Source organism: Lepidochelys olivacea (assembly GCF_965140295.1).
Source record: "Lepidochelys olivacea isolate rLepOli2 genome assembly, chromosome: 3".
NCBI classification, from domain to species: Eukaryota; Metazoa; Chordata; order Testudines; family Cheloniidae; genus Lepidochelys; species Lepidochelys olivacea.
Genome location: NC_140413.1, coordinates 108,872,186 through 108,888,285, shown reverse-complemented (window position 1 = coordinate 108,888,285; position 16,100 = coordinate 108,872,186). Strand labels below are relative to the sequence as shown.

Genomic DNA, 16,100 nt, shown 5'->3' with positions numbered 1-16,100 from the left:
TGTTAGGCAATGGGAACAGATTTGGTAGCAATTGACACTGTTGTGGAATGCTGGAGCCTCTATATTGTGTTTCTGTGAGCCTGTATTATTTTTGTATTTTAAACTAGCCCTAGATGTTTGAGATTTTATTTTCCCCCGAGGGAAAGAACTGGCAAAACTCCATGACTTTTCTACTTGCTTTGCAAAAGGAACAACAGGTCTGGTGGGATGGTCAGCACAAAAGACTCCTCACCATGGAAACGACAGCATGTGTAAAACATCTTTGCGGAAAATGTCATGTGGCATGATCTAGGACATATATAAAATCCTGACCAACAGCAAAAATGTAACCTTTTGTCTAAGCTGGAATGAAAATGGAGAACTTGTAGACAGACAGGTAACTCTTGTACCGAAAAAGAACAGTTGTGCATTTGGGAGGCAACATAGTGATACACTCAGCTTACGAATGTGTGTAGAAGACAAGCAACTCAAGTAAAGAACTATCTTAATAAAGTCACCAAGTATCTTATACACTTCTTGGGTCCTTTTAGATATAAATGTCATATTGTAGTCTAATATTCTAGCTCTCATTATACTTGTTTAGATTCTTTAATCATTGATTTAGCAAAACAAATCTCGTACAGTGCAATGAGGCAAATCACTAAGCCAGTGGCTCTCACCTTTCCAGACTATTGTCTGATTTGTCTTGCGTATTCCAAGTTTCACCTCACTTAAAAACTACTTGCTTATAAAATCACACATAAAAATACAAGTGTCATAGCACACTATTACTGAAAATTTGCTTACTTTCTCATTTTACCATATAATTATAAATTAAATTGATTGGAGTACGAGTATTGTATTACATTTCAGTGTATAGTACATAGAGCAGTAAAAACAAGTCATTTTCTGTATGAAATTTTAGTTTTTACTGACTTTGCTTTTTATGTAGTCTGTTGTAAAACTAGGCAAATATCTAGATGAGTTGATATACCCCCTGGAAGACCTCTGAGTACCCCCAGGAGTACACATACCCGTGATTGAGAACCACTGCACTAAGACAACAATTCAGTTGCAATATCCAGATGAGAGTAATAATATCAATCCCCAAATAAATTTGGTCAGTCATCTTATACTTCCTCTCAACAACGTTTGGGTTCGTATTCCAACTGCTTATACCATGGCTAATAAAACTATTTCATGTTTGCTCTCAAAAAGCCAGCATCATGTTGCCTAAATTTTATTTTCATAGCAACATTCCCCTTGGGGCAGATTCAGCTGCCTCCCCATGGAGCTGCTGCCTCAGGTCCTTCACATGCCAGACAGCAGCTCCGTGGGGACCACTGGTACAGGCTAAGAATCTAGATTTCCTTCCAGTTCCGTGCACTGCCCTGCATTCCCCACCCAACCCTGCCCCATGCAGGCCTTCTCCAACTCCTGCCTATCCACAGCTCACCTTATTGAGTCTCAATCTCTCCTTCCACCCTCCTTTTCCAGTGCCGATGGCACTGTTTGCCTGCTGCACTGTGGCAAGCTCCAGATAGTGTCACCTTTGGATGCTGGTAGCATGGAGATCTCAGTCTGTATGCACCAAGTCATCAGCCTTCCCCACTGCACCCACAGCCCCATTATCTTCCTATATCCTCTTCCCCATTAGATCCCCAGTCTCCTCCCCCGTCCCTTTCTCCTTCATACCCCATGTTTTACCATCAGCCTCCGTGAATCCCAGGCTCTCAGTGAGGAAGCTGTTGAGCCAGAGAGGCAGGCTGGCAGTGGCAGAGAACAGAAGTAGCTGGTGAAATTTGAGAGCTGTTCTTTGAGGAGATCAAATACGTTTTATGGAACTAGTCGGACTAAATCTGAGCTGTTATGAAAATGTCTGTGTGGAGGCTAGGAGTCTTCAAAACATGAGAATCTGAGGATTTTTTTAATAGTCTCTTTAAGTTTTTCGCCTCAGAATCAGTGAATATTTGATTAAGAACACATATGGATGATTCAATTGATCCATGAAGACTTAATGTATTTAATTAGTGTGCTGGGGAAGTAAGAACCCAGCTGCTCTGGTCATTGAACTGTGGTCAGTTGCTTGGTAGGATGAGTGTAATGATTTTTGGATAGATCCCCATCAGACATTCAATATGGGCTGGTTCAGACACAGTCTTACCCTTCATCTGTTTGCCTCCCCACTTTCCCTCTTTCCCCAACAAATTCATCACATTTCCCTTCCCTTTTCTCCACTCTCACCACACTCTTAAACCCATCAAATCCTTCATCCCTGCTCCCCTTCCACTCCACAAATCCACCAATCAGTTCATTTTCCTGCACAATACCTCTCTGCAATGGCCCTTCAAAGACATGGTGGCTACTTGAGGTCCCCTCAGATATTCATGGCTACCGTAATCAACTGCATCCCCTGTCACTCTGATAGTGCCTTCAACTTTTCCCATGGTTTCTTTACTTCAGGTAGCACTGTTGGGAGAATACCCCATATTATAGTGATGTGCCAGCCCCTGTATAATTAAGGTTGCCTCACAATATCTGTTTAAAGGTTGACCTTTCTAAAATTGACATACTTAGTCAGATTTCTTTGAAATCTGGTGTTCCTCTACAAGGTGCAGGGTAGGATTAGTGTCCTACATTTGGACTAATCTGAGTCAGGGGTCCTGGAAATATAAGCGCTAAAAATAATAACCATTTTAAAAAAACTTTCTAGGTGAGTATGTTTTGTCCAGAGCTAGAGATCAAACTATTGATGTGATGAGGGTCAAAATGCACTCAGTCTGTCAAATTTTACCCAAGATAGTGGATGGCACCCACTAAATCATTGGGAGGCCCAAATTGAGACCAGTATTTAAGAAAATATATACTTCTATTGTGCATATGCACCAATGGAGAAAAGTGGTTAAAGGATTTCCACTCCTGCCTGTTGATATGGTGTAAAGCTCCACTCTTACAAATGCTCTAAAATCTGAATGGATCTTTGGGTTGTTTTGAAATGTGGTGGGCCTCATGGGGATGGGTTAGGGGCTTGGCTGAGGAGGTGGGCCAAAGCAGGCTGCCGGCACTCAGAGGGTGCATGTCAGTGTGTGTGCATGGGTGGGGCAGTGGACTCAGTATGCTAATTTCAGGGCAGGAGACACACAACTGCTGAACTAACTACTGACACCTGCCAACAACGTATCTTTCCCTATTAAAAAAAATTGGAAATTCAAAGGCAAAAAAACCCGTTAATGCAGACTTAAGGTGGCGTGGTGGTACATCATCCTCTTGCAGAACGTGGAGTTGAGCCAGACTCAAACGTCTGAAAACCAGGCAATGCAGAGTGCAGCCCATGCACTTTAACTCTGCCGTCTTTCAGCATTGCCCCAATTTGCCCCATTAACATACATACCTTTACTCTGCCAACCCCACATTTGCATCACCTCATTTTACAACCCATTCATTCACACCCACAGGATTCCAGCTAACACTATTAAACGACAAAAACAAACGCCTTCCCTCTGTTCCCATGGAGCTGGCAGTAACCAGTAGGCCTTATCTGTATACGTTCCAGGTGCAGTCAGTGTGTTAGGTGGTCGAGGCAGTAGTTGGGCCTGCTCGGCAAAGGAACGTTTGGGATATGAGACCATCTGTGGATTACTTTGAGGCGTGTGACAGAGCTGTGATTCCGAAACGAGGACTCCTAGGTGTTGCACCCTCTGATGTGTGTCAGGAATGGGAAAAGGTGCATACCTTCAGGATGCAGTATGCATAGACTTGGCAGAATTCAATTCATATGTTATTATAATGTCAACAGATAATACCAATGTTTGTTTTTAAGCATCATTTTATATATTTATCAATTCAAATTTTCACAGTTGTGCAAAATTATGGGGGAGGAAGGTCAACGTTACATGTCAAAATATACAAAATACATATCCTTAAATAAACGCAAGTAGCTCTCAAGCAGCATTTTTCTTTTTTTGCCTAGCTGTAAATTTAGATTATTATTGATAGAAAAATGTGTTCATTGGTTTGTGCACGTACGGTGAAATCATGTACTGCACAAAGGCATTCTGGTGTAACTTCTTAGTGTGCAAAGATTTACTTTCAGCTTAATCTAATCAGGAGCATATGCAAATCAAGTGCACACAGCTTTTGTGTCTGTATAGTCTCTCATACTATATGAACAAGTGATAATGTGCAAAGACAGTGAGTGTAGAGTTGCTCACTTCCGAGGCTGAGATAAGCCTACTGAAAATTTGACCCCAGAGTTCAAAGGCCACACAATTTTCTTTACTCCAAACCTAAGTTTCCAATAGTGACTAGTGGTTTTGAGTGCCCAGCACTTTCCCAGGCCCCTTTAAGGTGTCTCAAGTAGGAAAAAACTTGAGGCTTCCAAAATTATAGTCGCTTTCTGAAAACTTAAGCTTAATATTTTAGCCCGGCCTTTTTCAGTAGTTACCCACAACACAGCACAGCAATTGTAAAAAGATTTTTCCTCAGGCTGTGTAACTGCTTTCCCTGTTTTCCTTTTCCCTCTGTATTGATTTGAACAAAGGTTTTTTCCCTTTCTCTACTGTTCTTCACAGAGCCTCTGTGTGTTTTCAATGATTTTCTACCCCTCTGGCTCCTCTCGGCAACAAAATGGTTCACCGCCGCACAGCAGCCAGCTTGTATAGGCAGGTCATCCTGGGGGACAACACTTCTTACATTATCTCCAACCCATGAAGGAAGGAAGTGTCTTTTGCCCCCAGGAGATAGTTTACATTTTGGTACAGGAAGCAACTGTAAGTTTTGTTTGTCAAGTCTAGAAGCTCAAGCCCACCGCGTTTGAGCTCTCAAATTAATTCAGGCTTTGTAAGTAGGTGAAATGCATTCATCCAGTTCTAATAAGAACAGATGGATTTGAGCTGCAACGTTCAGATCCAAATTTGGAGTCAAACATCAGAGGTTTAGGCTTTTAGTTCATGTCCATCTGAAACAAAAATCCATCCCTCATTTTTTTGTTGAATTCCTGTTCATCTGCTGCATATGTTATAAACGCTAGCAAGTCCTTGACCCCAACTCTTCTGATCTGTTTTAGTTAAATGTCTAAACCATTTGCTTATCACAGTTCTGGGCATCTCACTCTGAGGTTAGTTAATAGTGAGCAGAATGTGAATCCTTTCCTTAAAGGCAGTCAGCACAGCATAGGGTAATTGTGTGCAGTGCATGGTGAGATAAAAATGAATATAACCTCTTCAGAAGGCCACTAGCTGAATGACAATGCTCAAAAGAAAACCTATTCTGCTACTATTATGAGCCATATAAAATAGTTGATTGTTTGTAATTAGGTTCCCATTCTTGCCCTTAGAGAATTACTCAGACAGTGGGAGTAAGAATTTGGTGAACTACTGAGAACACAAGTTAGTTCACATACACAGAATGAAAACGAAAACATGCCTTATAATCCTGTAAATCTTAGAGAAGGCTAAATTTCTTTCAGCTCGTGATGACTGTTTGGCAGTTTTTCACCAATAGACCAAATACATCTTTCAGATCTCCCCCAAAATGCCCAACTGTCCTCTCAGAATATTCAGATTGCATTTTTGTTGAGTCGCTGGGGTTGTTCCACTGCCTTGGAAGTGGGGGATAGTAGGTGCACCGAGATAATTACAGGAAAGTCTTCTTTCTCAGAAAATGTGTCTTTTTTGTTGCTGTTGAGCTGATGTGATGTTGAGGAGCTTAACATTTCATTTTAAAGCTGCCCTTATTTCTGCATCTTTGTAATAGAAAAATAATGTAGATGATTAATGCAGAGGGCATAAGTCAAAATATTGTGTATATCTGCGGAAAGGAGGTTTCAATGGAGAGGGAGATGCACATAAAAAAGGAGCAAGTGTCAGCCCAAAGTGTTAAAAACCATGGGATTGGTTTGAAAATCATGATATTTTTTAAAAAATAATAATTTGGGGGTTCTTTTGATTGCTTCCTGGTGTTGGAATGCAGTAGGGCTCACAAGTTCAAGCTTTTCTCCACAACTAAAAGGGTTAGCAACATACTTTAAACAAAAAAAGTTGAGATTCTCAGCCAATAACCTGATTCCAGCAACTGGGGCTCTAAGAAAACACAAAATATCATGAGAACTGCAGTAAAACCGCAATAGCTGGCAACTCTGCTCTGTGGCTATGGAGGGGGTACAGTAAAGAGAACAGATCAGCATGAACAATAAGCACTGTAACTGAGAGACAGAGCCATCTAAAGTTGTACTCATTCCTGCTCTGCTCTTTGTTATACACTATTTCTCTTTTTCCAAGCAGCACTCAGTGCAGGAGTAGAGTCAATTTGTTAAATATTTGCTCTCCTGTATTTTTCCAAAAAAAACGGTTATTACTCATTACTGATCATTAATGACGAGTTTGTAGCCAGGAGACAGGGAGGTTCTGGCAGCGCATGGCCTTTCCCAGCCCATTAAAGGATGGTTTTTGGCCATTAGACAGTAGACATTTTGGAAGCCAATTTATAATAGAGATTACTGTTATTTCATAACTTAAGCAACAAGTACTCAAAACAGACATTTTAACTTTGATAGGTTCTTACACCATATATCACTTATCCACTGCAAGCTACTGTTAGTTCTATGTCCATCTTCCTTGGCTTTTATGCTTCAGTGTGTTTGTCATCTGCATTCCTCTCTGAGAGGCATGAGAATTCCATGGGGTCTTCCATTCTGAAATATTTTGTACATGTGACTTTGATTCACACCTTTAGGGACTGATTTAGGTCATGGGAACTGACATGATGGAAAATCACTTATGTGAGGAATGAGGAAGAGGGACAGAGCACAGCAATTTCTCTCAATAACGCATGGTGAGGCTTGCCACCGGATCCTCCCTTTTGCTGGCACTCCTTTTAATACTTGAAATGTCTTTGTAAAGGCTTGTTTTCTTATAGGTATTTGTACTGAACACCAGTTTACTATACTATTCTTAGAACTCATTTGCTCATTGTAGCCTCTTGCCAGCTCGCAAGAGATTTGCAATTTTTCCCCACTATCAAGTATGTCTGGTTTTACTTTATTTTTGATGGACTCATATTGCCTGATCTCCACCAGAAAATCTTTTATGAGGGAACTTCTAGTTCCTTAACTATTTTTTGATTTCTTGGAAAGACAGGATTGCTATGTACCTTTCAGTTGATTTTTATGTCTACTTTATTCTCATTAAGGGTTTCCTTCTCAGAGGAGGTGCTAGCCCACTGGGGGTCCTAAGCCTGAATATTTTTGCTCCCCTCTCCCCCCCCACAACACATCATAAAAAGTGAACAGGGGGACCCCTTGAGATGCTTGGGGCCCTAGACAATTGCTTTGTCTGCTTATGCCTAGCACCAGCTCTGCTTGATTTGTTTAGAGACGACCACTCCCCTGAACCTGTTCATAGATTTCACTGCTTAAGAATCAGCAAACTAAGGTAAAATAAATATAAGTTATTTTTATTTAGCTTTGGCTGGATAACACAGAGAAGGACTTCACGGATGATTCAAGGGCTGAAAAGGACAATGAGACTTGGATTCTTAAGTCACTTTTGAAAGGGGACTTAGGCCTTGCCTCCACACAAATGTTGTGGTGCTTTAACTTTACCAGTATCGTTCAAGTGGTATGACCCACCCTAGCATGCATGTAGTTATACCAGTATAGCTTACAAAAACAGGGATAAACTGGACTGGTATAACCACATGGATACTGGCATCACTGCACCAACTCTAGGTGTCGTGCTGGCATAACTGTGGTGATAACAGTATCACACCCTAATTGACAGAGTTTTAATAGGACAAAAACTGTGTATAGACCAGGCCCAAAGCTTCTAAGTCACTTAGGTGCTTTTGCAAATTGTACCCAATTTAACTACAAGATAATTGGCTTGATGCAGGAATAACTGGGTAATATTCTATGGCCTGTGTTATGCAAGGGATCAGACTAAGTGATCATAATAGTCCTTCCTCACTTTACAGTCTATGCATCTCTATAGGTAATGAACATTTCAAAAGAGAAAACTTCACTATTGCCGATCATTAATAGTAGTGTAATGTTATCATAATTAGCACTGGAAATAAAATCAATTAAAAGATAGGTATTGCACCACAATAGGGTCAGCCTTTAGTTCTTTTAAGAGTGAAGTCTGGTAAACTTTATAAGACAACTTGTTATGGATATTATAAAATTGCAAAACTCTCACCTGACTGTAATTATTTCTTTTATAGAGCAGCACTAGAGATTCAACTATTTGTGGTTAGCAGCTTTTCAGAGGTTCCTTGAAGCGACTGGTGTTTTGATGCTGTCCCATGGGGAAGAATATGCTCATCAGCCTGGTGCTCCATATTCTCCTTTCAAGACTGAGAATTTTTATTTTTTTATTGTCATATCCAAGAGTTACTCGGAGGGACATTTAAAAAAATCATTTCCATTTTAATACTACTACCCGGGTCTTATATAAGCTTTTCAATCCATAAACCTTAAAGGGCTTTACCAAGGAGGTCAGTATTATTTCCCCCATTTTACAGCTAGGAAAACTGGGCACAGACGGGGACTTGCCCAAGAAAACCCAGGTTTCTGGAGACCCAAACCAGTGCCATGTCCACTAGGCCACATTGAGCTAGGACTAAATGAGAAAAAAATACCCCCCCTATGTAATAAAGATGAAAATATGTCTTTCCCCCAATCCATTGAGCTGGGCTGGGAAGCTCACTGTCTTAGGCTCTTTAAATGTATCCTAAAGGAATTAAGCACCCAAATCACATTAAATTAAAATGGGAGTTGCGTGCCTAACTTCCTTAGGCTCTTTTGGAAATCCAGCCTCAACAAATATTAGACTATTATGTGCATAGGTTGGTTCTTTAGTGTCAATAAAATGTCCCATCTGTTATAATTTGACTTTCAAATCGGCCTCGCCAGCCTTATGATCCCATTTTTTGATCACACATGACTATGTTCCAAATGGGTTTATGTAGTGCTTGGAGAGCACTGCAATTGTTATTTACAGCTTGACTCTATCAGACTTCAAGGATCCCAAATCCCATGTTTCCTTTTGTTTCCACGGTATAATATAAATGTTCTGCTTCAGCACACAAATGCCAAGAAGAATCGTTAGGCCAAATTCACTCCTGGTATGAGAAGATGTCATTCCTCTGATATCTACACAGCTGTCCCACTTACACCAGCTTTGAATTTGGCCCATTAAGCATAAAGAGGTTTATGGCATCAAAGTAGCTCTGCTAGCACATTGAATGAGCTTCTTGTGGAAGAGATTGCTCATGCCATGTTAGGCAGCCATCTAGTTAAATTCATCATGGTTTGCTCTCTCAGAACCCAATCAGAAAAACTTTCTTGCAAGTGGCCAGTTTTCTGCCAAATAGATTAAAAGTGAGAGCAAACCACTTCTGCAGGTCTTGCATGTGTTTATCTATGCTGAATAGAAAATGATAATTCATTATAGCCCTTTGAACATTGAATATGTTTATCATCACATTTGTCCTGGAAAGGGAGGAAAATGTTATTTAACCTTTATATTTAAAGGGCCAGACTGTCTGGTATGGTGTGGTCACTTTCCACTACACTGCTGGCAGAAACTGGCCTGAAAGCAGGAGAGGATCATGCCAACATAAAGGGTTGTGCCACTCTCCCTCCCTACTGCCAACATGACAGAGAAAACAGGTACCACCAGAGTAAGTGTGTCATGGCTGGGATTACCTGCAACCTGCTGATCCTCAGCTGCATTTCCAGCCTCTTGCACCTGTTTGCAGCCAGCAAAAGCCATCAAGCTACACCATCCTGGAGTAGAACTGACCCTAAACAGAAGTTATGGGGAGCACAGAAGTGAGCTTTATATACATGGTGCACCATGGCTGTAGCTGAGTATCGGATTGGAACTCTGAGGATCTCTTCCCATTCTGGGTAATGAAGACCAGAGAGGATTCCCCTTTTGGATCTCATCAGTTAGCCTGAAGGATTATGGCTTAGCAAAATTGACTCTGTTCTCACCCAAGGTTATGTTTGTGGCAACCAAAACAAGTAGGCTGAGGGGAAAGACCAGCCTATTATCTCTAGGTGACTAACCAACAGGTAGGTATCAGTATTCACATGATAGATGTCTTACTAACTAACCACTTTGCAGAAGCAGTAACACTGAAGAAGGAAGTGGCGAAGAGAGAGGGTGTGTGTGTGTACACGCATGTGTGTGTAAGTGCTTCCAGGATCAGGGCCTGAATTCTTATGTAGATTCTATTAAACATCGGCGAGGTTGGGGGTCTGTGAAACTATGGCAACAGAAGCACTACTGGAGAAATTGCTGGGGAAGGACATTGGAACATATCATTTGATTTTGCTCAAAAATACAGAATTATTGACAGACAATTGTCAAGGTCACCAAAAACATCATTGGGATGAGAAATATTAAGTTTGTCCCACAGAAGTCTGCCACAATGCTGAATTAGTGAATATAAAAGACATAAAACTTTGTAACTATATTACTTCTTGGGAGCCTAAATCTCCCCCTCGTAAGATGACAAGTTAGGCTGCACGGGACATAGAGTGAAAATGGAGCTTTGGACTTCTTATTTTGACAGCTTTAGAGCTGTATGGATGTTTGTAAATCAAACTGTGGAACATCTCCCAGCACTGGATAGGTGGGTAATTTAAACTGAAATTGGACCACGTTGAATTGGATCTTATGAATACGGCAAAGAACTTTCAAATGTTAAGTGTTGATGGAATACAGTAAAGAATGCTACAGTAAATAATCTATGTATGTTTTAAATTGCATTGGAGACTATGGTATAGGATGTGATTTGCTATTTTATCTGTACTTTATCTGGTGTGCAAATTTTTCATTCAACCATTTGACAGATAAGGAACAAGAGTGTTATAGCACAGAAAAAATCACAAAGACAAGCTTAACACAACAAATTGCTTGTGTCTTAAAAAATGTTAAGTAAGTCTGATTGCTATAATATGAAGGCATACAAATTCAATAAAGGTGACATTAATAGCAAAACTTGAGAGGAATTATGACAGAGATATTCAAACACAAATCAGAGATTCTGTGAGTAGCCCTCCATCTTTTACTTGATAATGGGAAAAATGTTCCCTTGGTTCTAAAAGAGTAAGACAAACAACAAATAATGCAAAATGCTTCAGTAACTGAAAATGTAGACACTAATGAAATGCAGTTTCTAATACTCAAAATCATTAAGAGCTGTGGAAAACTCCACTTTACCTTCTGCTGTATTCCATTTTACAGAACAATTCATTCTTTGTCATTACAAATTATCCCTTTGCTGAACACACAGACTTCAGGAAGCAAGACTGACCCAAAAAGAAAAAGAAAAGATTAATTCTTATTTCTCCTGATAATTGTAATGTCTAACCTATTTTATATTATCCAGATAATTGCACTAGTTACTTTCCCTAGTGGAGACCGGAACCGTAAAATGGATAGTTTAACTGCTCTAGAGCTTTCTGATTATGCACTGTGGTTTAAGATAAAAGCTGTATACTGCTCTCTCATACTATCCCCATGCATTTTTCTTGCCTTAGACCTCAGTGCTTTATGTACAGAATGTGTACACAGAGGGCAAGTGTTGAATGAACTACTGTGATTTTGACAAATTATAAGATATCATCGGAATTTACAATCCATAGAGCTTTTTATTTCATGTAAATAATGTCACTATCAACACTGCACCCATTGTCCAGTTTGTTTATACAACACTACTTTTTCATTATGATAAATTCCATAGAGGATGATAGGTCTAAACCTGACTCAACTCCTGGCAGGGTTTATTTTATCTTTCTGAAGTAGATAAATTGAGTACGACATAGGAGTCTTTTGTATGAGCCCTTAAAAAGGTACTGGGGCCTTCTATTCTCTCAATAAGATTAAGATCCTATGGCAGGTTTTGAAAAGTGGGCTTTGCCCAGATATTCTTGGACAAATTTTCCACTCATATCAGTGTTATGCAGTGTGCTGTTCCCTAGCTGGTTCCCCCTCCACAGCACTGGTATTGTTTGTATAAAGTGCTCTGGGAGCAAAAGTGCTATATATGCGAAATATTGTCATTTAAATGCCTTTACAGGTGTGACAGATTTTTCCTCAAGCAAAAATGGCAGCAAAACACTTGGGGAGAGAAGCAAATGACAGAAGGCACCTTAGATCATTATTAGTAATAGTAATATATTATGGCACTGCCCAAAAGCCCCAGCCAACACGGTTGAAGACAGTTCCTGTCCCAGAGAGCTTGCTTATTTTTGCTGAAGAAGAGACTTGCGTAGACATTACTGCTTGTAATATTAAGCCAGTTTGTATATTTCAAACTCGGTGTTTCAACACTTTGTACCCTATTAATAATGTAACAAGATTACGCTCATTCACTAAAAAGAGAGGTTCCATCTTGATATTAAAACCCCACCATCATAATTAGTACCACTTATTACCTTTGTCAATAATCTCTGCAGAGAGGCCAAGAGTTCAATGATTATGAAGAGTTACCCTCACCACTACATGAATTTCTTCTGTTCCAGATTGGAGCCCACTGATCCGCTCACATAGTGATTCCTGAACTGCTGCTGCCAGTCCTGTATCTTTTCTTATGGCACAGGAAATTAAGCTCCAGCGTGGCAACTTGGTCTCTTCTAACTCCACCAATGCTAAATTCCTTTGGAAAAAATAGTAAAAATGCCTTTGAACTTAGCAGTGAATCCATGCACTGTGAGTGAATGAGAATCATTTGACTGACGAATCTTTTACAAATTTAAATCTCCTATCTAGTGAATTTCTGGTTTTTTTTTAAATAAGAGTTGAGAGTTTTATTGAGCTTGTATGAAAAAGAAACTAGAGAACAACATCACATAATATGGATGCATGCATGGTGAAAATAATACTATATAGAACAGTCACCAGCTAAATAGTATAACTTTATTAATAAACCATAAAAGCACAAACTTTTTAAACAGTGTCATTGTTATCAAACTAACAGCTAGATTGTGACTTTGGATACAGCCTTCTGCTAGGAATGGTGCATAAACTGCATGGCCTCAGAAGAAGCCCTGGGAGGCAAGAGAGAGGATTTGAGTACTCTGTTGTTGGTCTACACCAGCAGCAAATTACAACTCTCCTCACTCCATCTCCACTGGCCAAACAAGGAGGAGCGGAGCCAAGACTCTGTCCATTCCCTATCTGCATTGGGGAGGAGTAAGTGTCATGCAATGTCTGCTTACACCTGCAACCTCGGGATCAAGGTCTGGATAGCCTGTGCAGGGGCATAAGGGGAGTTCTTACTGCCTTGCTTGGGCATATAGTCAGAGTCATAATGAAAACATTTCAAAGTACCCCTGAATTCCAAAATGAGAGGTTTGCTGTAGAGTTATCTGTGTGATCTACAGCCCATTTCCTCCCAATGCAATACATTCCGACAATCAGTATTGCTCTAAGATTGCATTTAGTAAAGCAACTTTCAAGAGCAAAGTAATACATCTAAAATCTTACTTTTTATTGAAGGGAAATAGAATTCCCTGTTGCAAGAGAGGAATAGCAGAATGTGGAGAAAGAGGTGCACAGAGCAAAAACCCACTTGTCAAATAGGTACAATGTCATATATGGAAAACTGGCCAGTGCCACAGTCTCTGGCACAATACTTGCAGATAGAGCCATGTGAAACTCAGCGGTTTCATTTTGCAGAGGTTTTTACAGATGACTTCATCTAGGAACTCAGACTGTAGCTCATTCTTACATATTGGGGAAACTATCTAGGGAAGCAGTGGCTCTGAAAAATGTTTGGGGATCATGGTGAACCTGAACACTCAGTGCAACACCGTGGCCAAAAGAGCTAATGTCATCCTTGGATCTCTTGTATAAGTAAAGAGGTTATGTTGCCTCTGTATTTGGCACTGGTGTGAGTGTTGCTGGAATACTGTGTCCAGTTCTGGTGTCCACAATTCAGAAGGATGTTGAGTGTGTTCAGAAAAGAGCCACAAGAATGATCAAAGGATTAGAAAACATGCCTTATAGTGATAGACTTAAGGAGCTCAATCTATTTAGCTCTAACAAAGAGAAGTTTAAGGGGTGACTTAAATGCAGTTTATAAGTACCTACATGCGGAATAAATATTTGATAATAGTCTCTTCATTCTAGCAGAGAAAGGTAAAACAAGATCCAGTGGTTGCAAGCTGAGGTTGGACATTTCATAGTGGAAATAAAGCATAAATTTTCAACAGTGAGAATAATTAACCATTGGAACAATTTACCAAAAGTCATGGTGGATTCTCCATCACTGGCAATTTTTAAATCAAAGACTGGATTTTTTTTAAATGAGATCTGCTCTACGAATTATTCTAATTATTCTGGGGAAGTTCTATGGCTCTGTTATACAGGAGGTCAGAATAGATGAGCACAATGGTCCCTTCCGGCCTTGGAATCTTTGAATGTCTTTTCCTGCCTCACTTCACTTGAGTTTGCGTCCCCTGAGTGTTCTTATCCAGACAAACCCAAAATATGAAAAGCAAACTTAGCCAAAACATACTCTCCATTTGAAACCACAAATCAGCCCAGACTTTTTCTCAAAGCTCAGTTTAGGTTCATTGGGTTCTCAATCTTGGCAAATCTAGTCCAAATTTCAGATACAAAAATTCTGTTAAAGAAAATAACTACAGAAATATCAAGAAATTAACCTCGGCATTATAATGGAAGGAACATTGAGGTACAAAGGTTAAACCAACATGGTATAGGAAGATATGGAAAAAATTAAAACCAAATACCATTGCAGGAACAAATTCATCCCTGGTGTAAGTCCTGCCAAAGGAGTTATACCTGGCAAACAATTTGTCTGTAACGTTGCTCAAGAACAATAAATCAATGCTTAGCCTCTATGGAGAGGGCGTTTCTTCCATCTTCTTCAGACACTCTGTTGCCTGGTTTGAGGAGCAGTGCTGCTGGGGTACAGCGAGAACTGAATCCAGTCACCCTCAGCCAGGATAAGGGTGGCTACATTGCATGTCGTTTGACTAGAGGTGTGGGAGTAATAGAAAAAAAGGGAAGAGGAAAGTTGTATTCCAGAATAAAACTTCAACAGAGAAGGTCTAAAGCATAAAAGGTACAGCATGGGATGGGCAGGAAGCCATAGTCTCCCAGATGAGGTGCTTCAGCCTGAAACCGTGAAAGCTCAGCTCCTAAGCAAATCCTGATAGCAATAACTACAGGGATTAATGTAAAATACGAGTAAGAGACACAAAAGCCTCTCCCCTATATTACATGCACACTCAGAGTACACGTCGCACTGTGTTTGTGCATGTATATAAACACAAACACAGACATGTGCCACACAGATGATGGTTCTATCCAGGTAATAAATTGCATTTACCATCCACTTTTGACCTTCTCACCTCTCCTCTGCCCAATAATCAGTCTCCCGCAAGACTATATCTAATTTCCCAGCCGCTGAGAATCTTAAGGCACCTGTCATTTAGAAAAGAAAATCAATCTGGCATAAAATTCATTCCTTCCTTCCTCCCAACTACCCCAGGTTACATTATTCCAAAGCCCAGAGAGACAATATTCAATTCTGCAACAAGTGATGTATTTATGGTCTTAGCTTGTAGACCCAAACAGCTAGAAACCGGTATACCATTGGAGAGAGGAGATTCCAAACTTTCCACTTAGCTCCACGGCATGAGCTTCCCAGGTTTCAGAGGCATTGTTCTGATTACCCACATTCTCACTGTAACAGCAGTGCATCAGATCAGGTGTAAAAGGCTATCTTTTCAACCACCTGGGCTAGAAACTTCTCATTTTATTAATAGGAAAGCTTAAATTTAGCAGAAAATGGCAGGGCCAGAGGAGATTTGTCTGGTACAGCATTACCACCATCTACCAGCACCATCAGAGTATTGATTATTGGAATCAACTCAAGAGAAATGCAAAAAGAAATGTATCTGAAGACTGAAAACATGTCTGCACTTTCCCAGCCCAATACCTAAATAGTTTTATATGCAATCCCAGGACTTTTGTACTCTGGGGATTTGCCCTGGTAACAGCCACTGGTGGCTCAAAGCAGACCAACAAATCTGTGATATACACTGGCACAGTTTTTCCTGTCTTCACAGACAAAGGTTT

At 40.2% G+C, this 16,100-nt stretch overlaps 1 protein-coding gene and 1 long non-coding RNA gene across 2 annotated transcripts in view; one reads left to right on the top strand and one right to left on the bottom strand.

Annotated features, from left to right (window-relative positions):
- The window catches only part of ADGRG6 (adhesion G protein-coupled receptor G6), a 172,964-nt gene extending 171,259 nt beyond the window's left edge, over nucleotides 1–1,705 (bottom strand). Inside the window, exon 1 of the mRNA XM_084622436.1 lies at nucleotides 1,687–1,705. The gene's annotated coding sequence lies outside the window, so the exon portion shown is untranslated. The remainder of the gene's footprint in view (nucleotides 1–1,686) is intronic.
- Nucleotides 1–16,100, top strand: part of LOC311517542 — a 59,864-nt gene that overhangs the window by 17,456 nt on the left and 26,308 nt on the right. The gene's annotated exons all lie outside the window — the stretch shown is intronic.